Source organism: Prenolepis imparis, unplaced genomic scaffold (genome assembly GCF_030444845.1).
Source record: "Prenolepis imparis isolate NDT839.2.m4 unplaced genomic scaffold, iyPreImpa1.0 SCAF_8, whole genome shotgun sequence".
Lineage (NCBI taxonomy): Eukaryota > Metazoa > Arthropoda > Insecta > Hymenoptera > Formicidae > Prenolepis > Prenolepis imparis.
Genome location: NW_028141166.1, coordinates 16,898,970 through 16,924,574, shown reverse-complemented (window position 1 = coordinate 16,924,574; position 25,605 = coordinate 16,898,970). Strand labels below are relative to the sequence as shown.

Sequence of the window (25,605 nt, the reverse complement as noted above, 5' to 3'; positions counted from 1 at the left end):
GCATTCTCTTTATAGCGTCTCTCTGTCGCTTCTTATATTTTCCTCTCGCCTTCCATTTTCAATCTTCTCTCGGCAGCCGTTTCGATCCTGTCGAACCGAAGTCTTTCAATCCTCTTTTCGTCAATTATTCAGCCACCTGCCCTCGTCTCCCCTTAGGCTCCACGATTATCCGCGATCTTTCTCGTTATATTTCCGTGCCGCAATCTCGCTGCTGACACTGATGCTTTTGTGCAATCGCTGAAACTTTGACTAAAGTAAATTGACATGTTTCATTCTCCTCTCTCTGGTTTAAAAAAACTACTAAGTTTTACATCTGTGTGCTTCCTAATACACTCAACATCTTAGAAACGTAAATAATTTCCATTTATATACTTTTTTTCATTTAAATTTAATATAAAATTTTCTTTTTTTATCACACATCTGTCTTATTTTATTATATAATAATTTTTTACTTTAACTTGTACGTTAAATGTGTAATCAATGCTACGATTCTATACGTCGCGCCTTCGGTACTTTATATCGGCGAGACAGCATCGGCAACGCATTTTCCCCGACAATCATCGGCGTTTGTTCGCACAGAGGCATGTCCATTACGCGGCGCCGCTTTGTCCCGTTTCCAGCGTGAATGAGATTCTTTTAATTCTTCACTGTGAGACTTCTCGGACAATATATAAGCGGATGAAACTCAACACTGAGATACGCCCGCTCAAAATTGCTCGTCGTAAATCATTCTTCGCGTTTCATACTTCACATTCGTTTTAGCGATCGTTTTCTTTCGTTTCGGACGAAGAGAAGTAGGTATATATGCTGCAATGCTTTTCTCTAGAAGCTTCTAACTTTCAAGGACTATTATAAAAACGCGCTGCGATTTTATGAGAGTGCGAATTATAGCCTATGTCTACCGCAATAAGTAGTTTTATGTCGAAAAATTTAAAACAATTTTTTCTCTGGACGAGGAAAAAGTTGTGCTGCGTAAACATTCATCTCAATATTTCAATTATTTATGCTTCTTTTGTAAAATTCTCAGAATAAGAATAACTTCCAAAAAATTAAAAATAATGTGCAAAATATATTATTATAATACCTTAAATAATATTTTACGTTTCAGTTTTTAAATAACGAGAACATATATTTCATAAAACCGATATTTACGCGATAAATCAAGGAATTGATTTTATTTTATAAAATTATTACTTTGATATATTAATTAAATTTATATTACGTTCAGGAAATTACGAAAACATCTTGGAGTGGATTTCTTGGACGGCTATGAAAAATGTATCGTTTCGAATAGTGGAAATCGCGGTATCCATGTTTGCGTTGCAAATTTTGTTAGCTGTTTATGTACATTGCGCATCGTACTTGTAAGAAGAAACTCCTTGCAAGCGCGTCGGTTTTACATTCGTGAGAAAATATTTAGACGTAAATATACATATATTAAATGGATATATGCGCGTTCTTTTATTTTTGGAGACAGAAACTCGGCAAAGCGCGTCTTTATATGAGTTGCGAAATATTTTATTACTGCACGAAATCTAGTCTTTTGTACGATAAGCTTTCTCGAACAGCTTTGTTCGTTATTCTGCCACGCTGCGTCCAATATTGACCTATACTACTCGAGGGGCATTGTGCGGTTGAGCTTTGGTGAAACGGAATGTGCAATGAATTAGTCATTAACAGATACTTCGCCTTGTGCTTAGCATGCAATTATGTGTGCTATCTTATGCTATCTTATTATAAAAGATATTTGATAGTTAACTTGACAGTTAATGAATTGCTTTTGTACCAATTTGATGATTAAAATTTTTTTACGCGTAAATGTGTAGAATATTAGACACAGTAAATGATACTTTTAATCTATAAGATTCTCAGACAACCATAATTACACACACACACACACACACACACACATATATATATATATATAATGTTATGTATATATGTAAATTGCTTAATAGAGATATAGAGTATCACGTTTATTGTGCATATGCTTTATTCTTATGTTTTACTTCATTACATTGCTAGCAGAAAATATTAAAATATTCGAATACTTTTAAAGTAATATTATTTCTCTCGTCGTTTAAAATATTATAACATAAATAATATCACTACACAGAGAGAATTTTTTCTTAGAATTTACTCTGAAAATCATGGTAATCGTGGGTATGGAAAGAATTTTATGAGATGGTATGGAAAGAATTTTATGAGAATTTCTTTGATTAATATTTATTACAATAAAAATAATAATATATCTACACACTAAAATATAAAACATATTTGATTAATTTTACCATGCAGTTTAGTAAAAGGTAAATTCTAAGAGAAAATTCTCTCCGTGTATAGAGAGGTCAGTGTTTTATGGCTTGACTACGTCACTAGGGGGATTCAATGCTCCAATGTAGATAACGTACTGCTGGAATCGATGGTTCCATTTCCATTGCAAATCTTTATTGCCTCTATGTGGCTGCGGGTCAGTTTTATCAGTATGGAGTCATTCGTTTTCTTTATACCGGTACCATCTCACGAAAACGCGACTCGGTTACTCGTTCTTTTTGACGACGGAATCGATTCGTCCAGCACTCTCGTTTCTCTCACTTATATGTCTGTGTTTGGCCGTTTTATTTCTATCTTTGTTTCTTTATGTTTTTTGATTATCTAGTTTACATTTATTTGTATGTCGTAAAAACCTATTGCGCGATTATGATAGCTTAAAATCATAAATTTTTAATCAAATGCGTTTTTTAATGTTTTGAGGATTTAAGAAATTAATACAATAAATGTATATATATTAAATACATATAGAAAGAGTTACATAGAGAGACTACTATTTAAAAAATTATAGCTTAAATAAAAATGTAAGCAAAGAATTGCAGCCACTTTTTAACGACGTATTTATCACGGTATTAGAAAATAATTAAGAAAATAAAGACGCGAGAAATTTTACAAAATACGTTCATTCGCACGCATTTTCCAATATTTAGCAAAATTAAGTAATGAAGAATTTTAAAGAGAATATAATACATCTATTCGTATATTACTTAAACGTGGAACAATTCGCGGAGAAAATGGGATCCTGAACGATTGATCCTATCGCGAAGTCGTTCGAAAGTTTCATCGAGCGCAATAAACCCAGGAAACAATATCACCGATGCTCGTTACTGATTTGGTACATACGTGCGAAAAACGTACGCAGGTTGAAGAGCAATTCATCGCGGCGTCATATCTGTCGATGTTTGCGGAAAAAAAGAATTATCGGACTTGGCGTGCGTCCCGTTTCCGCGGGTGTCCGCGAACGAAAGGAAAATAAAAGCATCGTTCCTTTCATATCCCCCGATTTGCTGTTTCGCCGCGTTATCCCTCGAATGACGAGGTGTTCTAGAAATGATTTGCATGGTGTACAGAGATTACTTCTTCCGGTTATTTTACGCTTTCGCTTACAGCAGAGTAATATAACGTTAAACGGAATTTTTACTCTGCTTTACTATACACGCGAAAGATATTTAAAAGTTTCTATTTTCTGAGAAAAATTTTCTCTAGGGCACAAAGCGCGTATATACCGTCACCATATATTTTTTACGACGATAAAATTAATTCCACGTCGCGCATAAAGTAGAATATGAAGGAATAGAGAGTAGAAGAGGGACTTCTTTAAAGACACAAGATTTTTGGCTTAAGACTTTCGACAATGCTGCGCGGCTCCGCCTTATCCTCGTCTAGATCGGGATTATTCTGCCGACCAGGCATTAGCCGAAGAAATGCGGCAAAAGTTTTGCATCTAGTCGGTAGCATTCACCGCACAGGCGTCGACGAAGTTTTCGCACCTGGGAGCGTTCTCGATGGGAGAGGATGCTCGCGATGCGCCTGACGTCTGCTTCGAAACTTCCGGAAGTTTTCGATTAGTTCGCGTTACGATGCATACGAAACTATTTCACCGGATATCGAAGGTGTCAACCTTCATAAAGAAGAATAATCTCTGTTTGTTGGTTATGGATATTACCTGCTATAAGGATATTTTGTTGATTAAAAAAGTAATTTTTTTCTAATTTTTTAAAATAGTTTTTTTATACATTCTGAGAAGTATTTTACAGATTTTTATATATGTAGGTATACATATATTATGATAAAGATACATTTTAATAAAATTTGATATTCTTCTTTCTTAATAAAAATATTTGAATATGATTCTATATTGTATAAATTGAAAAGTTACTGAACATCTTTATTCCATTGTGTTTACGGACTAATTATTATATTAGTTATTATATGCTATATAAAAAAATTCTGCACACAAGTACCGATATCATTAAAACGCTTTCGCGAATCGTATATTAATCTATTAAATCACTGAATCTGGACAGATTTGACATATGTTTGCCCGATTAAAAAAATTAATGTTTGATGTTTGACGAAAGATATTGTAACGTTTTATTACCTTTCAAACTTTCACGAGATAAAGTATTAGTAAGGGTTCTTGGCTAAAGGAATGACCGAAGGAGAGTGGGTCAAAATGGATCGTAAAAACCTATGCGGGGGCGGGCACGTGATATTAATGTTGCGAACTCGCGGCTGCACTTTGCAGGCAGCACGCGGCTCTACAAGGCCACAATAAGCCATTGTGGATCAGCAAAGTAGTTTCCGATATCGACCGATAAATTCAAATGTGCTCTCGAGCAGCCATCGAGACGCCACGCCCGCGGCACGTGCGTCGACAGAAAATCGTTAAAGATGCTGAATAGCACCGGCAAAAAGATACTGGAAGGGTTGTATAGAAAGCCGGAAAAGAGCAGCGCAAAAATCGAACATTAACGATATACGCATTATTATCAGAGTTGCTCGTAAAGCAGACAATGCATCATGTTTTTCACCGACGTGACTCGCGTATCTTACAATTAGATGTAGGTTAAGAAATACATGATCGACACGTATTCGACATGTACTATGTTGTAAATATTTTTTATTACGCTGTATGTGTCGAGAAAATTTAGCTTAGACTTCATATCTACATATTTTGACATTTGCGATTAAAAATATATTTTTGAGAATTATTAAGAATAATACATGAATAATATATATATATATATATATATATATATATATATATATATCCTGAAAAATATTACAGCGCACATAAGTATATACGTATGATGTATGCTTTATAATTTTATTTTACTACTCGTTTCCTGCAATTTTTGAAAAGAAACATATAATCATTCTCTAGTGCTATCTGGCACATCGTTTATTGCAAGATCTAGTTTTGCGTTATTATATCAATATTATTAATATTCTGTAATGATTTAGTCGCGCGTGAGATAATCCTTAGATGGATTCAAATGTCGAGGACATTCGATTATTTCCAAGTCCGCGGATCTTCGAGCATTATTCAGCAAGTGTACAGTTGTACTAAAATCGATTAGGTCGCGTGCTTGGGATCAAATCGAGAGGAGATACAGAGCACTTCTGCCGTCAATCAGAGGAGAGAAATCCTATGCGGATCCTACGCGAGGAAGTAGGTTCGATTTCGATTTCAACTTTGAAGCATTCTCTAGAGTTCGGATCAACTGTACGATCTCTCTCTTTCTCTGATGTCGGAAACGAGCGTTGCTCCCTTTCCGCTTATCGTACATATTTGTATATGTCGTGCATATATATCTAGCGGGTAAAATCTAAATGCATAGGGATGTAAGTCCGAGGAAGAGTAAATCCATCGGCCAGGCTTAGTTATGTAAAGTCCCAACCGAAGCGACGTGGTCGGGCTTCGCATCTATGATTGTAAAATCCGTAATCTAAAAGAGTTGTACAGGATGTCAAGATGGATAAAATTTTAACTTTAATAGCGCAAACGATGATTCACTCTAATCATGATTTGACACGAAGTTGTGTATCTGGCATTTTTTACATTAACTAGAACAACACGTCATTCTTCGATTTTATGTTAAAAAAAATGATATTTAAAAAAAAATAATATAAAGTTTGATTAATATTTTTTCACAGAAATTAGTTGATTAAAGCATTGATTTGCTAATTAAATTTAAAAATAATAATATGTTTAAAAATTAAAATAGTAATATGTTATAATATCTTATTCTCGATTAATATTTTTTGACAGAAATCAGCTAATAAATAATTTGAATATTTTGTTTTCAGATCAATATGCTGTGTACTACAACTCCGCTATTGTACGGTGTATCGGTGAGTGAGAAATTGTTTATTCTATAACATTTTTCTATAGCGATAATGGGGTACATAATATGTTAAAATATTAAAATAACATAAATGTTTTAAATAATATGTTATAATATCTTATTTACGATTAATATTTTTTGACAAAAATCAGCTGATAATTGTCAAAAATATTAATCGAATTTAAAATATTATAACATTCCTTTCTAAAAAAGGCATGTAAGTCGATTCTTGCAAGTATTGTTGCATCTTTTTCGCGGTGCTGATTGACTGTTTCGATTCGCATTGTGCGTTATATTCATAGCATCGAGAGGCTGTCATCGCGAGGGTTAACAGTTTGATAGTTTGTCCAAAATAAAATAAAATAAAATAATAATATGTTTAATATGTTTTAAATAATATGTTATAATACTTTAAATTCGATTAATATTTTTGACAGTTATCAGCTGATTTTTGTCGAAAAATATTAATCGCGGATAAAGTATATATTATAATATATTATATTATTTACAACATATTATTATAATTAAAATAATAATATTTTGTAAGTAATATAATATGTTATAATATTTTATCCGTGATTAATATTTTTTGACAGAAATCAGCTGATAACTGTCAAAAATATGAATCGAGTTTAAAGTATTATAACATATTAATTAAAATATTATTATTTTATTTAATTTTATTTTGACCAAACTGTCAAACTGCTAACTCTCACGATGACAGTCTCTCTGATGCTACGAATATAACGCACAACGCGAATCGAGACAGCTAATCGCGGAAAACAGGCAACAATGACTGCTATTCGAGATTCGACTTTGCACGCCTTTTTTAGAAAGGGAGATTACGAGACATTTTTTAAAATTATTTACGAGAAAATTTAAAGTGTAATAAATAAGTTGTGTTTTGTTGCCACACTCTCTACCTTATATAATCTTACTCCAAAATATTACTTCCCTTTGGTGATTGATTGTTATTAAAGATAGCCGCAACTGTCTTCTCAATTAATTTCTTAAACTTTCTTATAACTTTCTCGGAATAATTCTCCAGATAAATGACGAGATTAGCGCTACTGCTTTATCAGAGACTTGTGTAAATCTACTATGTCACTGTTAATATATTTCCTGCTGTATACACATGAAGTATGATGAGGCAGGAGTTTGCTTTTGCTTCGAGAGTCGCACTTCAACTAGTTTCCGCTTAATTTCTAATCTCTCAAAGGGGTTGTCCGTTAGATTAGTCCTCGCAGAATTCCTGTAGCAATCGCAATCGTTAGTCGTTCCACTCTCGTCATCGTCGTTTCGCCATCTGTAGAGCAGTAGTCACTTTAATATCCTTTCAATCAATAGTGTGGTACGAAACGAATCTCTCTTTTTCATTAAACTGAGAAAAATCTACATTCTTAATGTAGTGCATGTCTTTTTTGCAAAAATATATAAATTTATTAAAATATATATTTTATTTTTTCTTATTTATGCAAGATACTTTGAAAATAAATTGTAATATTTATTTCACAATATATATTATATATAAAAGTTGCAGTAATTTCAAAATGTTGATTATGAAAGAAACATTTTTTGATTACGAGAAAACGACGTTTGTTAACGTTTCGTAATTAACTAATCTAAATTTATGTATTGCTGCGTGATGTACTTTATCAAAAGTTTCTTGCTCTTCAAAGGTTGTGACAGCTTGTAGAATTTGTAAACTGATGGCTATCGGAAATTGAGTTCCTTTAACATTCTGACTTCTACTGCTGCTATTTAATTCCTATATCTACTAAATGTAGTCTATCTAATTTAATATTCCTTTACATAACTAATTCAATCGTTACTTAAAATATTTCCATTAGGGAAAATTTTCCGATTTTTATCGACCTCGTTGAAGAAATTTAACCTAAGATTCTTTTTCTTTTTCTTTTTTTTAAAATATGTTAATTAATGAATAACGAATTTACTAAAAAAAATCTTGCTATGTGCATATTGCTATTTTAAATATTAAAATTTCTGCAAAGTTCTACTTCAAAGATTTGTCTTTACTTCAGATTCGTGTTAAATCGCAGCTGGGAAAAGATTATACGGAATTTTGCGGAATTTCTAAACAATAATAATCAGTAGCTAAAGTTCTACGTTATTTCTAAATATCACTTTGATAACTTTTTCGAGAAACATAATGAACCGAATCCTCGGACTGCTCGTTCATCAGTGTTGCCGTGTCGCTTGATTGCAAAACTTTAAAAGAGAAAAAAAGTTGCTTTTCCACAGATCTGAGATAACGAGCGTGGCAATTTTGATGATTATTCCCATGACAAATGCCCATCTCGCTATTGGTGCTTCTCATGATAAAACAAGATTATTCGTCGATTTTTTTCTCTACCGAGACTTGCACCGCCCGGCTATTTAATTAAGGAATTACAGACGCTCGTTTTGTCTTTGAAGAAGCGTTCATTTGTAATTCCGTCTGCGCATTTTTGTTCCTTTTGTTTTTTCGGCATTTTATCCGTTCTTTATCTCCCTCGCAATCCACCAGCTAAGAAAAACCTAAGCCGAGAGCAATTCACAGACCGAAATGTGAATATTCATGTTTTAGATTGCGAGAAATAGAAAAGTATAGCGAAGTTTGAACATTAAATTATCATAATTTATTCGTTTAATATTCATTATTCATAATTATGAATTTTCTATATCCTTACATTCTCTTCTTCAGCATTCTTATTCTTGCAACAAATATCACTATCTTAGAACGAATAAAATGCGAATAATTCTTTAATTCTTAGCGCTTCTTGAACTTTTTGGACCACTTTAAAATTGCCAACTCGATGGATCTTAAATTATCCTTTATCTCTGATATCGTGCTACATCAGCCAGTAATCGAAGGATACCTGGCGCTTATCCTCCATTCTTGGAAGCTCCGAGTATAAAGGACGCATCGCAGAGTTTGCTAGCTAAATCCGCAGAAATTGGTGCTTGCACTTTCCGGCACTTCGAGCTAACAGATTATAGCTATATGTTGTTGCAAGTTACTATCGTTCATAATCCTTCAATTTCGTTATCGTATGTCTAATGTAATTAAAATTGTTCGCAAAATTGGATTACGCATTAATATGTTATAACTTGTATAAAACTGAATTTTATTTTGATTGAATTTTAATTTAAGACCTAATTATATACTAATTATTTTATGATCTCTTGGAAGTAAAAAAAAAAGAAGATTTAGCAAAAGAGTTTGGTTAAATTTGTAAGGGAAATTCGAATCTCTAAATCTCTGTTACAAATTTTAAGAGTTTGTGGAAAAGTGCCCCCAATTTCAGAGATGTATTGTACGACAGTACTTTCACGTGAAGTTATCTTAGAAATATCAAGAGGAAAAAAGCTCTCCATTTTGCTGAAGGAAAATAGTAAACGTTGTAAACGTTGAACGAAGAGAGATATTGAGATTTCTCAAGAGAAATAAAGATAGACGGGAGAGAGGAATATGTAGAATTGAGAAAACGTGTGAGAAAAGGGCGAGAAAAAATACAAATGCAGTTTGCGGAAATCTCGCAATGGAATACACTTTTGCGGTATACATCGAAAGCTTTCGGCAAAGTTTGTCGGAACGAAGCCCGCGATAGTATTGTAGCTCTTTCAATTCTCTCCCGCTTGTGCATTCTTTAACATCGAGTGTGCATCGATTATGTTGTATCATACTACAAAGTACAATATTTGTAAAATGCGTAGAATTGTGAGCGGCATTTCGTATGCTCGCAAAGTTTACCGTCGCTTTAAAAATGAAAAACAATAGATTGATTTAATATATAAAGTTAAAATACTTGACACTGTGCACGGGAATTATGCATTATTATTAACAAATATTAATTAAATTGATATTTTAGATTAATATGTGATTAATATAAATATTAATAGATTAAATTAATAAATATTATTTTTTATATTATGATTATTTAAGTCGAAAGTCCAAATATCATATTCTAATATGCGTCTATTTGAGAATATCAATATATATATATATATATATATATATATATATATATATATATAATGTATGTGCGCAATTCTCGTAAACTATTTAAGGAAACTTGACTTTGAAATAGCCATAAAGAATTTATGGAATTTCGGAATTTCGCACTTGTAATTCAGAGATCATTATTCTGTCCAAGGCAATTGCGCGTTGGCGAAGTTTCGAGTTTTGCAAATTGGAGCAAAAGAACCTTATGCGAAAAATATTCCGTGCCAAAGTGCAATTTCAGTTTTCTCGCTTGCAGTCTGCGACGAGTTCCATCTTTTGCCCACCGTAGTTTTACAGTTTGTCCGAAAGTTCTGCAAGTTCGCGCGAACTTTTCCAGGATGGATTGCCAGCGCGCGAGTTAATGCGTGCGAGAAGTTCCATATGTGACTGAGAGTGTAGCTTGTAAATTTCTTTTTGCCGAACGATATATCACACGCGACGCAGTGTGAAGCGAATTCTCGTTTCCCGCGGACGATCCAATAATTCTTACAACACCTGCGCACGGATATGGATAGATGATCCATCCTGGCCATTTTGGTTCTCGTGACCTTATGCTACAACACTTTGGCATACTCTCGCTTTAAATGATATTACACTCAAATTCTATTCAACTTCGTTATTTTGATATATTGTGCTTTTTCTTACGAAAACACGAAATAAAGATAGAGAGAGAATTATTTCTTTTGTTCGTAAAGAAAGAAAAAAAAAAGAAACAAAATATTAATTATATTGAACGATTAATTAATTAGCAATATTAATGTGTTTAATTAGCAATGGTAAAATATAGTAATGGATTTCATTTTTATTATTGAATATTTTTCAGTTCTGTCGCGAAAGGTAGCTTTTTCTTTAACGTGATTATACGTACATATATGGTGATTGGATAGTGAAAAACTGCACCAACAGGAATATAAATTGCCTTCGCGGACGAAAACTCGTTTTCGTTTCGCGTATCGAGCGAGAAAGGCGTTCGCATAATTCACCCATAAATATTGCCGGTCGTCTATATGCCGCGTCGTGCAATTTGGTGGCGAATTTGTATGGCGCAGGTGCAAGTACACTTATGCTAAGTGCATTTTATGAACGGTATACAGATGTATAGGGCGTTAACATCATTTTCCAAATAAACTAATTTTTCGATATATTTTTTATAAACATCTTGAAATGTAAATGTAGAACTTTTTACATTCCGTGTTTGCATACGGTAAAATGTTCAACAAAATATTTTTCTTCAAACTCTGATGCCTCGTTTGCTTGAAATATTTTTGTTCGGTGAAAAATTATTTTCTCTCGCGTTACACTTTTCCACAAAGAAATATTTTTACGGTAAAAAATGTTGTTTAACGATATCTCGGTGCGCGTGTGCATGCGCGATGGCACAATAATGTATTGTATTTGTTATATTACAGTATATACTAACGCTAAGGGGGGTTAAGAGCTACGGGATATAAACTACAGAACTAGAATTACGTTGTTGCTATTCATTAGCGGCATAAAGAGCAAATTGCAGAACATCTCGCATTTACCCGGCTCACTATCCTTCAATGATCAGGAGCTACAATGCGTTTCCTCGTTTCGTCTGAATTCTAGTGCCTCGCGGGCTTCGCTTGTTTGTTGCGCTTTGTGCGCATTTCTCGTTCAGCGACTTCCATCGTGTGTTTCCCGTTTTTATTTGCCCGGTTTAATATTACATCTACCCTGTTATGCTGCACAATTCTCGTATAACATAGGTGTGTGTAACTGGAGAATATGTCGAGTAACGGAAACTCTGTGAACGAAATAGAATCGTATCATCATTCATGCACTATCTTAACGTTTTGGTCCGTATGGTAATATTATGACAGTTTTAAATCTCTTTTCATTTGTTCTAGAAGTAATAATGCGAGATATTACTGGCATTTTGGTTGTTACCACAAGGCTTATACATATTACAGCATTTTAACGTGATACCCTTGCCGGACTTAAAATGTTAATTCTACCGGGCTTAAAAGGTTAAAACTAGAGGCTAGATTAACGTTTACTTGCGTCCTCTTTGTATTAAAACATTTGACGTGTATAGTGTATATGTATGTGTGTCTCTAATGCGCTTTTATTTATATATTGTTATAACCAGGGATCCGGACCGAAACAAAATTAGGGTTCGGTTTCGGTTACGGTTTAATAAAATATTTAATAACTGTTCCGGTTCCAGTTTCGGTTTTTTGATAAATAAAAAAACCGAAACCGTTTAAATTATGATTTTTTCGGTTACGGTTCCGGTTTTTTAAAATTTTTACTTTTCGTTTTTCTAATTAATTTTTAAATTATATTACTTTAAAAAATTATTATTAATTTTTATGACATATAAATAAACAACACTTTATATTATACATGAAAATATATTTAGATATAGGTATATATAATATAGATAGGTACATATATTATATAAATATATTTTCATATGTCATAAAAATTAATAATTTTTTAAAGTAATATAATTTATATATACTTTATATATGTATATATATAAATATATATATATATATATATTTATATATATATATATATATAAAACGGAAAATATAATATCCTCACTGCTATCACTATTGCGATAATACATACACGTTTCAGAATATTTAAAAAATAATTATAATTGCACTTCGAGGAGACAGTTATCATGACATTTCCGTCATTTGCGCAAAAACAGAAAAAAATACCGAAAAGAACCGTAAACCGAAAATAATTTAACGGTCCGGTTATGGTTCCAGTGTTATAAATTTAATAAAATTTCAATACGGTTTACAGTTTCGGTTCTACTAAAAAAACGGTTATGGAACGGTTATCGGTTTTGGTTCCGGTTCGGTCCGGGTCCCTGGTTATAACTCCATAATAATATACTATAATTAGCAGATCATAATTATTATACCGCAATCTCAAATTATATTATTATGCAGTCTAGAGTTACAGATCCTATAAGAGATTTTATTAAAACAGCTTATTAAACCGTGTAATAAAAATCTATTTTAAAGAATATTAATACACAATAAAAATATGTATGCTATTATAATATAACAAAAAATATAATGTTCGAATTATAAGCGATCAAAGATTCTTTGAACATCTAGAATATTATCATATAATTGAATATGAATGGAAAAATCCTAAGGCACACGTGGGCGCGATTAAAGACTCAATTATTATTGCGCAATGTTGCAGCTGCCGGATGTGCAAAAATATCAGCAGTGAGTTCCGTTACTTGATTCTCGCAAGAGCTATCGTGGGAATGGCGAGTAATAATTTCGTAATTACCGGGCCTGTTGCTCCCCGGGGAGGACTCGCGCGGTCATGGCGAGTATGATTTTGCATTCGCGCCGCGGATTCCCGAAGGTATCGTTGTTACCAGGACGGGAGAAAGAAGAAACTACGAGAGAATTCCCTTCGCGTCTCTCTTTCTCGTGGTTGTCTTCTTATCTGCGGAAATGCCAGTGTTTTCCGCCCCGTCTGTCATTGTACTTTTGCTTCTGTTGCTTATGTTTGTACTCTTTGTGTCTATCAGAGTCTACTTTTACACACACACATATATCTATACATTTGAATGATTTCTCTGTTTCATTTTATGATGAAGTTTCCTTGACATATTTAGTAAATATGAATTAAAAATATAATTAAAACAGTTAATTTCTCTTTTATAATCAATAACAATATAACTATAAAATTGTTAGTGACTATTTGTTTTCTCCCCTTTTCGCGGAAAATATTTCATAATAATAAAATAAAATTATGAATCAAAGTATTCGAATCGATCAGAGAATGGGGCAGAATAAATTCAATAAATTTTGGCCAAGGTTGAATGCGCTTATTAAAAATGTAAAATGTTTTATACATTTGTTTACGATGGATACGTATATTGATTGTATAAAACATATTTTATAGCAGGTACCTATTTTTTTATTTATATCCAATATCACAATGCTTCGTTCTAGCAGTAAATTTGATAAAAATTGCCGCCGCTTTGCAGGAGACAGTTTGTAATTTGATAGCGAACTAGATCCTGCGCGTTTACCATGAGCAAACCCCCGATTTAACGCGAATAAATTTTCGTTCCTGTCTCTTCCGTGTAGTGTCTTCTTTAGCGTTATCCGACCGTTCTCGGCTCCTGTGCGCAATTTTAAACTCCGTGAAAACGTTCGTTAAAACGCTGGCGAATGATATTTATTTCATAGAAAAAATGCACTTTAATTTTCAAATTATTTGCAATTAATGAAACATGAATTTATCTTTCTCTTTTAATTTATATTTTGTTACATTTCGAGATGTTTCAACAAAATAAAATTAAATCAATATCACATTTAATGTATTTTTCATTTAAAAAGTAGCGAAAATTATCTCAATAATATTTTGCATTGTTCTCGCATACACGAAATGACGCATGTTATAATTTATTACAAATCAATTAATATATAATTTGTGTTTGACACGCAGTCGAGAGAAAGAGAGAGATTGAGGGAAATGACTCGAGAGATCACGAAATCGATTGATTTATTATCGTAATTAATTTGGCACCGGTCTATAGCTAGCTTCTGCGTGAAGAAACAGAACGCGAGAGATGCAGAACAAAAAAAGGGTCATGTTCAGGAATTATTAACGATGTTATGGATGAGCACAATTCTCGGATTTAAACTGGCGCTTCCGCCCCTCGTACACACGAAATGTAAAAATTACATTAGTTTTCGAGTGTTGTGAAAAATTTGCTTCCTCCCATTTCACATTCTGCATAAATGCGTATGTGTTACGTATATTATCCGGAAATTTCTGTTTACCAGTTTTTCATTTATCTACTGCAATGCAGTAATTACATTTGCAATTGCAAAAAGTGGGGTACTCATATTTTTATAACTTGGAGTTTTAAATTGCTCGTATACCTTGCTACAGCTCGCAGCACGACGAAAGAAATAAGAAATATAATATTTAACACACATTTATTTTAAATTCATGATATTATTGCGATTATTGTTATAGGCTTAACGGATTTCTAGGGATAATACTTTGTATACTGTGTATAGCAAACTTCGAATAGTATCGAAAATTACATCGCGCTTCGAAATGTGAGATTTCGTCGACGAAAGGCTGTCCAAAAATAACCAAAGTTCATCCTGTGCATCGAAGTTTCTTTTATGCAAGGTTCCTATCGTAAATGTTTTAGATTGCACAAAACGATCGATCCGAGCTTACACGGTCATACGCGATCGATCAAGAAACCGGGGCTCTGAAAAATTTGGCGATTAAGCATACGCATTAGAATAAGTATCCGAAAATATAAAAACATTTTTGTCTTATAGCTTTGAATTATTATCTTGTGAAAAGATTAATGAATTTACTTCCTAACATAATACTAAAGACATCCTCGTTTGTTGAGTTCGATTTATGTGTTTGATTTCTCGCTCGTTCAGTTTTTTAATTATATTATAAATTTTTTTGTAAAAATAAAAAAAATTATTAATAAAGTTAGATAGATAGAATTTGCAATGTGTTCTAGCAAATTTGCATATTTTTCCATACATAAAATATTTTCTTTTATATTAAATTTTAAAAATTGATATGTTTTCAAATATGTTTTTACAACAATGTAATGAATTTCTATTTTTATCTCTCTCTTAATACTCTATATAAGCACTAAAAATATCTTATAGCCTTTTCAGAAAGGAATTTTATGATATCATTAAATTTTAAATTTAATGGATCTATTTTTAATTGTCTACCACGCAGCATCTTTAATTGAAAGTTATTAGTGCCGGATTATTTTATTAGCGCCGGAGGAATTGCTGTATAAATTAAGAGTAATAACTACGAGCATAGTGCGTTTTATTTTCACGATGCCGAGAGGCTTTTCATCAAGTACAACTCAGTTGCCGTTAGTTGATCGTACTTTCCTACACCCGTCGTCGATTATTCTGACAAGCAATAATAATCGGCGGCTCTTTTGTTCCCGTTTCGCGCGGATCCTCAAATTAATCTCGAGGAGAATCTAATTAGTTGGCGAACACAATGGCACTGTGATGCAAGACAGAAATGCGGGGATGCGGAAACCGCGTCGATCAGTCATTCACAGACCGTCAGGTACCAGCGTCGATTACTCTTGCCGAGTGCACTTAATCCACGGTATATATTGTTAAGCATTAATCGCGATAGCGCGGAATGTTACATCGCGCGGTGATAATCGATAATCGCGGCGTTCCGCCTGCGCGCATGATGGATCTCGCCAGAAGATTCGATTATCTGCTCTATTTTTTGGTAGCGCGACCAATCATTCATCGGCCGATGAATCATCTTCGATACTCTTATGAAATATTCTGCGCGCCAATAAATTTTTTTTTCGCCAGTTTAACGTAAAAACAAACACACTTTCAAGGCTGCGTGGCTTTTTAGCTTAATACGCTTCGAAATTTTTTCGTTTAAAGTTAAGTTTAAAGTTAAGTTTAAAGTTAATCTTCTAAACTCTTCATTGGATTAAAATTGCGATATTTTACAAGTTTTTTTACTATTAAAAAATTCTCTAGTTGAATTTCAGAGATTTAGTTTAAAAAAGATTAGTATATAGATCTTTTATGTAGAGACGCTAATAAATAGTTATAAAATGTCTTTTTATACATTTCGATTAATTTTATTGAATTTTTTGTGCTAATCGAAAAATACAAATTTTAGGAATGTATTTTTTAAATGACTACATTTTAATAAAATTGTTTTATGGAAAAGTATTGCATTTCTCGTATAGAATTTCTGTTGTTCAAAAACACCGCATTAACTGCGTTACACCGCGAACATCCCGTACCATTCGAGATCGTCCAGTACTCGATTTCCAGTAGTGTAGTCGAGTATATGGTCGGACATGCGTTCGTGCTCGACCGCCGGCCGCGCCGATAGCTCGCAGTGCTCGACAAGCGTATCGATGGTTTTACATCAGGGTCCCTTGCAGTCATTTCATTCAATATCGCCAAAGGTTCTGTGAGTTCGACGAGTGAGCATAGCTTTTATTATACTGACCGAACATGGTTGCTTCGGTCGATCGTGGATGATCATTCGCCTCTCTGTCGGTTGAAACAAAACTGGTACAATTTTCAGCATGCCAACTAGTCTCTCTCTCTATTTTTCTCTCTCCCTCTCTATTTCGACATTCGTTCTCGGTACTTGCCTATTCAAATAACAGAAAGTTTGTAGGTTTGTTACTTGCCTATTCAAATAATAGAGAGTAGCGTTGTTTAAATGATATATTTAATGACTATGCACAGTTATGTTGTAATGTGAATTTGTTAAAAAACCGTGACAAGAGCAATTTACGGACACGTCAATTAATATACAAGAATTATAAATTTTTGATGTATTTTTTTTTATTTTAATAAGGAGATTAAATTGTTTAGAGATTAAGATATTGGTAGGAAATATCTATGCATAATATAATTTTTAAATGCATGATTATTTTACATTTTTATTATAAAGATTTACGTAGAAACATCGATAATTATATATTCATGTAAAATATTACAATATATAAAAATAGAACGAAAGAAAGAAAGAGATTGAAATTTGCGTATATGTAATTTTTCTAATGGATAAATGTACAATTACATTTTCCAAGCAGGTCGCGCGAATTTTATGAAAATCTCCAACGCGCACGGAATGTTACAGATTATCTTGTTTATTCTACCGTGCAGTATAAAGCGGAAGCTAGAATTTACATGACTTTTAATTACATATTTGCCGCGTTTTGAGTCAGTATTCTCGTTAATTTAGTACATTTTAATTATTTGCTGCGTTTTAAGTTAAATTAATTGGATTAGATGTAAAATTTATTATATTAAGTACAGTAAGATTTAATTTGATACAGTTTTTGCTAAAGAAACAGATGCAAATGCAACACGAATAATACACAGGGAGAGTGATTTATATAAAATAATATAAAACTTGCAATTATATTGATTCTTTCAAAGAAGAAAGATTTTAAAGAGATATAATATAGACTCTAGGGAGAAAGATTTTAAATAAGTTATAAATTTGTAACATTACAGAGAAAGCGAATATGTAAGATTTTAGTTTATCCGGTAGTTTTATATAATAAACGTTTATACTTTGTGTCTAATACTTTGTACTAGTATCATAAGTGCTTTAAAAATGGTGGTGTTACGAGAATCATCCTATATATATAGGTATATCGTATTCAGACATTTTATAATATTTCAGCATTTATTCTTATAAGAAAGCGAAAGTCTAATTTTTTAAAACAAACTAAATATTTTTAGTTGCTCATTTTACAATGCATTGTGATGCATAATATAAAGATCGTGTGTATCGATGGTATGAATTTTTCACAAGTGTAAATCATTATCCGGGACGCAGATGGTAATTATTGGCAAATGGCTCAACGCTTTAACGCTGTTATTGTACTCGAAATTACACGGTATCTCCATCGCGAAACCCGGCAAAGTATTTGAAACAGGAATGGTTGAGAAATAGTGGGGATTAGCCGTAATGCAAGTTGCAGCACAGCGTGGTATTGCGAGCTATATATTTTTGCGAGCCACGTATTTTTGTGAAAGTGCTTCAGAAATAATCATATTCCTTCCGTCTTTATCATCGATGACAATTATCAGTATCTGCTTTTATTGAGAGATTTTCGTTGGCAATCGGAAAAAGCAATTAATATTGAGCGATGAGTGGTATTTTCTGTAACAATTGATTTAAATCCAAAAAATTTGGCCTGTCATTGCGTTTGATACAATAATTCGCACAACATATCAATCATTTTTTTATCTTTTTTATTTTATATTTAAATTATATTTTATTTAATTTTATTTAATTTTTAAATAAATTATATATTAATATACATATAAGAGAGACAGAGTATATGCACAAATAATGGCAATTTTTTCAATCAATTTTTCTAAACAACTTGTAATAATATAATAGTGCAATAATAAAAATAAAGATATCATTAATGAATAAAGCAAAAAAGTGAACACTGTGTACATAATTATTTATTTATTATTATTCTGGAATAATAACAAATAAATTTTTTATATACATATTATTAACTTATAAATTAGATGTCTAAATAATAAAAGCTCAATATACTCAGTAATGTGCTTGTAACTTTTTTGTAAAATTTTTTTGTGCGCAAGTACTCCGTTCCGTCTTTTGTGAGTCAGTTTGAAGTACGATAATGAAAGGTGAAGCTGCGTTCGACTTTACTCAAGATGTTCAAAGTGAAGGGAACACGGTAACGATCTCAAAGATTCGGATTGTTAGACTCTTCACAAAAGAAAAGAAAATTGCTATATGCCATCATGCACAGGCTTTAGAAGATTCAAAATTAAAGGAAAAAAATATTGATTTAAAAAAAAAGTACCGTTGGATAAATTGAAGACACAATAACATATAGCTTAGATTTATAAATAAAAATAAAACTACACAAAATATTTTTCTATAATAGTTATTAATTATAAACTATTTTTTAATCATAAATAGATAAATTAAGGATTGAAAATTTAAACTTTTAATAATTTTATTGTCATGTCCATTGTTATTATTAATTAATATGCAAAAATTTAATCTTTAAAGAAGTCTTAAGTAATGTAATTTGCAACAGTAAAAATTTAGATTTAATATAAAGATTATATTTAATATAAAAAAATATGCAAATTTATATAATTTATCTATTTAAATTGAATTTAGAGTGATATCGGAATTGTGTAAGAAATTAAAGTGCACTTGAACAATTGGATCTTTACGAGTAAGAGTCGCGATGAATAAAAGAATTCAAAAGCAAATCTACCAGCGATTGAAACGCTGGATTGCCGCCGCCGCGAAAAACCAGGAGAAATCACCAACTCGAATGAATGGTATCAGACTAGCTTCAAAGTGCTCTTTCTTGCTTTAACCAGGATAGCTTGTCGTGACTTTTCATGGCAGGATTCTTTCGAAAACTTCTTTATTTTTATTTCTGCGAAGTTGGTTTGCTGATATGAAAGTTGATGTATATTTGCGCGAACATCAAATAATCTTTGTATTTCATAGAGTATGATTCGAATGATTCGAGTGTGTGACAACGAAAGTTTCTAAAGAACAAAAATTAATTCGCTTTATGCATATTGTGCATATGTTTTAAAAGAAAAAAATGTTGAGCTTTAATTATATTATAAAAATACTTAAAAAATTTTTGTTTTAAAGTTGACATAATCATTATTTATTTCATTTTTCTATTTCTTTTTTAATTTTTGGGGGGAAATTATATGTTGCATTACTATTTAAATTTTTTATTGTCAATTTATAATCAATGCATTAGATTTAAAATATTTAAAAACATATTAGTTTAAAAAAGACATATTAGGTCGTAAAATTTTGCGCGAATTTAATTTCTTTTTACATATGCTAGAATATGGTTCATATGGACGGAAAGAAATTTGAGATGCGAAAGTTTGAATTTATATACGACGTTCTAGACTTTACGCTCGTTTCAGCCGCAGTTTCCCAATTTTATGGAAATTCGTGGAACTCTCATATTGGCGGAAACAGGATGACGTGGAGGATTTAGCAAGTCTGTAATATAGTTGACTGTAACTTTCTTGTGCAAATTCTGTCGAGCAAATGTATAATAGCAAGATTAATTTATTTCAACAATTGCATTAAACAATTCGCATAAATCAGAATTGAAGTGTTTGTGATTCAAATAACATAAAAAATTATAAATAGCGAAACAAAATATATAATTTAAAATTAAATGATTTGAATGGCTAATAGTAACCGTACGATTTTTTTCACGGATTGTCATTTTGCACTATGTTATTTTTCATCGATCAATCTTGATTTGAAGCTTTGAAAAAGACCATCAATAGAGTAACGTGAATTTTACAACACCATGCGAGCACTATTGTTGCAATTTAACGCGCTATTTGTCGAACAAAAGACCGACAAGAGAGAATAGTAATTTTTCCTCAACTTTGTTTTATTCAGTGAATTTTAAAAACGATTTGATTCATTTCGTTTGTTCGTGATCACAAAGTGCTGTTACAACTGTAAAAAGTTTAGCGATTTTGATTTATATTCTTGTGATGGACAAATTTTTAATATGAAAAACTATATATGTATAACGCGTGAATTTTTTTCATATCGACAAACTCTTTGGTTAGTACAATTTTTTTTTAAAACGAGAGAAAATTACGCGCAAGTTTACGCCGCACGTAGCCGGTTTCAAGGATTAAGGCGAAAGATATGTTGGCTTACTTTGGAATATATTGCGGCAGCTTTGCAGTTTCGCCTTACTTTAAACATCCCTAAGTCTTAATACGGTTTAAATGACTTTAACGCGTCGCTACGATCAATGTTGCATACTTTGTGCAAGTAGAACGCAATATTATGTGTTTCACGAACAATCTTAAGGATTCGCTTTTTAAGGTTTTAATCGCACGCGCGCTGAAAATTTTCTTTCGAAAACTCCAGCGTATAATATAAAGCCGACCCGACAAAAAATCCAAGAATAGAGTAGAAGCCATAATAAAGCAGTCCATTCTGCAATGTCGCCTTTCTCCTCCGTCGTCGCCGTTATCATCGTCGTTGTATTTTCTCAACGTGACCTTTCTCCTTCGTTTTTTAATCTGTCCTCCATCTCGATCCTTTTACAGGCAAATTCGCTTCAAATTGCTCCTGAAAATCTCATTTCCACTATCTCTATCTGAGAGATTCTTGTCAAAAAAGAAAAGAATTACGCACCGTTATGGAGGATACATGAACTGCCTTTGACGTAGTGCGCGATAAAGCGCGGCGGAAAGGACGGCGAAGCGAAGGAGAACTGAATGAAACAAGAAAAGCAGGACACACAAAAATACGACGTAGAAAGGATGAGAAAGCGCGGGCGCTATTTTCCGCTCTTTGAAGATCGTTGATATAAAGCTTCCTCGAACGATGTTTTCGTGGTGTATGAATGGTATCACGTGAACCGTGCCTGCGGTTGAAATTACGAAGCAGGTTGTGAACGTTGATAGAATGTGGAGCGAGATATTCAAATTGTTTTCTCTCAGAGTTTCTTCCTCCTTCAGGAAGAAATTCTTCATTCGCCGAAAGTGCTCCGAGCAGCGTATTTGTGTTTCATTACTGAGTTTGATATGTGAAAACATCGATACAACGCAATCTTGAGAATTTATCCTGTGACGTTTTCCATTACCTGTCACAGGAATCAAATGGCTCGATGGAATTTTTTAAGATTCTTATTTTTCGAAAAAGAGACGAAAGAGAAAAAGACTCCACTATTCTTGTAATTTTTTAGAGGATTTTATTTGATATATTAGAGAGAGTTTAAACTTGAAACTTAAATATGTTCTACTTATGCATCATGAGAATTGCTATGGCATTTATTTATGGATATTCTGGAAATCCGTGACATTACTAATAACCCTAAAAAGAGGAGAACCAATGAAAAGCGGAAACTCGATCGAAAGATTTGGGAGTGCGCAAAGTTTTATTGATCTCATCTTGTTATTAAAGTCCTATAATAACTTATAAAAATCGTTGTCTTATATTATATATTTGTCACGTTTCTCATCTTTCATTACGGGGAATATCGCCAAGGGAACGACATAAATTAGATGTCCTAATTAAGGATATGGTCCACTCCACATAGAAGATCAACGAGGAATTGAGATGGGAAATCCTGACACGAAGACGCAGTTTTCTTCCCAAGATGAAGAGATCTAACCAGAAATTGGCCCTTCGGGAAAGCATGACATTAGCTGTCGCCTGAATGTTCGGCGAGCTAGACGTCCGGTATTTTCCGAGAAGAAACTCAGGGGAAAACGTATGAGAGACCAAGAAATCGTATCTCAACGGATCAAGCCTTCGGCGAAAAAGAAAATATGTTCGGTAGCGACGTTAAATCAATGAGCAAGCACCGCGATTAAATAGCTAAAGGAAAGCTCTCTATTTGATCTATATTTTGAAATTTTATTACTCAATGTATTAAACGCGACAATACTTTTAGGAAAAATTAAATTACTAGATATATATATTGTAAAATAATAGCAATAATTCTTTTTAAAACATTTTTTTCAATCAAGAGCGACTTTTTTTTAATTAGAACTTGCTCTTGTTTAACATATGTGATCATTTTATTTTTATGCTTGATTCAATTGATTCTAATGAAGAAACGATTTTCTATGTCAATGTTGCATGAAACTTATTTTGCCACATGATCGACGTAGAATAATTTATTCTATCGATTATCGGCTTGAGTGCCATAACCGATGCGTGTGAACGACACGCTGAAACTCCGTTAAAATCACTGACGACGCGGCAAAAATTTTTAATGCTCAACCTGTCAAGCACGGACGGCGCAAAAATCCATTAAAATTTCCGAGCGCCATTAAAAACGACGATGTAACTGTTTTCCTAGCAAGGTGTCGAGAGCTCTCCCGCTATTAATATTTTCGTTACGTGATTACTTCTTTTTTTTTTGTCAGAAAATCACTTTGCATTTTTATAAGGTTGCGCGAGATACAACATTGTTTTCGCAAAAATGGAAGATGAGTGCACACAATTTTTCTCTATAGCTAGTCTGCATTCTAATATATCGTATAAAAAATTCAGATAAATGTGCAAGTAAAACTGACGCATTTTATAATATAATTTGTTGATGTGAATCAAAATTTTTCATATGAAAAATTTTCTATTTATTTAATTTATTAACTTTATACTTTTTCTTATATCAATTTAACTTTTCTATCCATTTTACACGTATTTGTGTGATATCTTCGTAAAAGAAATTTTCATGTCATCATTGATAATATAAAATAATTCATTTTTTGCATACATTACACCAGTCTTTCGTTTTTTAATCAGTCACTGTTTATGAAATAATTACGTATTAATATTAATAGTCTGTGATGACCTGATATCGTGATTAATTGCGTATTTCGATGCAGTGGCAGCGGCAAAGCGCGCGTAATTGAGATAACAAAAGGTAAATAGCTGAATTAATCGCCAAGTAGAAACTGTCGGTCAGGGTCAGACATACCGCGAAGACGTCAATGCGTCCGTCGTTGGTTTAGCCGTCGCTTGAATGCTGAGAGAAAAGAAGGAAGGGAGGAGAAAAAGTTTAAGCTCTGGAAAAGGGATGAGAACGCGAAGGGGTGGAGGATGCGGATGCGCGCGGAAAAAGAGGAAGAGGGTTCGCGAGATTTCCTTCCGAACGACTACCTTTCGATTCCACCGGAGTTACACGAGTCGCTGGATTCCGATCCGGCTAGCCGGGCTTTATCTCGTTCTGTCTCCTTTTCAGTGGCGCCGGGCTCTCTTGATTGGCACAGCAAAATCAATGCTCGAGAGAACTACGAGAGGGACTGATGATCGGATGTGTGCACGCTTCGTTGCTTTGGGTAAATCGTTTGTGCGAGAAGGCCAAGCAAAATTTGAGACTCGCTCGGTTAGGAATTGACGGTTAGTGCAAGCTAACTATTTCCCGCATAATTTTCTATATGTCAAACAAGAATTTGTTACAGAAGAATGCGTTTATGATAAAAAAGATGCGATTTTTTAAAATTTAATTTGAGAATCTTTAACATATAATACGCGCAAGTAAAAAAATTGGTTCCTCTTTATGAGACTATTACACACAGCATTGACAGAAATAATTGTGTTATCAATAAAATTATTATTTAATATTATGAGAGAGAGAAAGAAAAAATTGTATAGTAAATATATAAGTTCTTAGCAATAGTTATGTTTCTTGGGCTACATAATAGGTTGTTTTCGCGACATAGTGGCAATATAGGAAATAATATGGGTACGTTTTATCAGGAGAATGTAGGACACGGAGAGGGAGGCTGCATTGTTACGAATGGTGTTACTGATAACGCCCGTACGGTACGGCGCACTTCGAACTTTAATCGTAGTTTACAGCCGACTCGTTTGTGCTCTAGTTTCACTTAGTTACATGTAATGCACAAAATTGCGACTCCATCGCGTGGAACGCGTCTCGGAACGGAAAGAAAATCCTCTCGCGAAAAACATTTTAAGCATAGATAGATAGTTTGACAGACTTTTACTTTTTCTAACTTTTATTTTTACACGATGCTTGTAATCTTTATTATCTGCGATCCAATATATGATATTAAATAATATATTATAATAACCTAACGAATAATTAAATGCTAAATTCTACATACATTCTATGCTAAAAATTACCACTTCTAAAATTCTAGAACAATTTACTGTAGCTGATTGATTATATATTTGTTTGCAATAGCAGCTTGATTGATTCATTAATCGAATAAACTGTGACGTACATGTATGCGTCGAACTACAAATTAATGTAACGATTGCCGAATAACAGTAATTCTCTCATAATGAACCGAAGGTAAACTAAACAGGAATTATCGTATTAATAATTAGCCATTG

General features: G+C 32.8%; 1 protein-coding gene across 2 annotated transcripts in view; it reads left to right on the top strand.

Moving 5' to 3' along the window:
- LOC145939511 (uncharacterized) overlaps positions 1-25,605 on the top strand; it is a 138,109-nt gene that overhangs the window by 46,725 nt on the left and 65,779 nt on the right. For both annotated transcript variants that reach the window (XM_083043853.1, XM_083043852.1), the window contains exon 6: positions 6,145-6,189. The gene's annotated coding sequence lies outside the window, so the exon portion shown is untranslated. The remainder of the gene's footprint in view (positions 1-6,144; positions 6,190-25,605) is intronic.